Raw genomic sequence first — 218 nt, forward strand, 5'->3', positions numbered from 1 at the left:
GGGGCTCCCGATTCCCTTAAACAAAGCAGGACCTCCCCTGGGACAGGCCACCCGCAGCAACCCGGCCGCCCGGGCTAACGATGGCAGGGATGTGATTGGGCTCCAATCTCTATATGGTGAGAACGTGCAAGGCTATGGAAAGTCATCTCCGTGGGTAGGCAGCTTTTAAGACGGTTTCCATCACAGCTCCTCTGAGCTGCACAGACCCACTCGCCTTT

Source organism: Cariama cristata, unplaced genomic scaffold (assembly GCF_000690535.1).
Source record: "Cariama cristata isolate BGI_N322 unplaced genomic scaffold, ASM69053v1 scaffold11280, whole genome shotgun sequence".
NCBI classification, from domain to species: domain Eukaryota; kingdom Metazoa; phylum Chordata; class Aves; order Cariamiformes; family Cariamidae; genus Cariama; species Cariama cristata.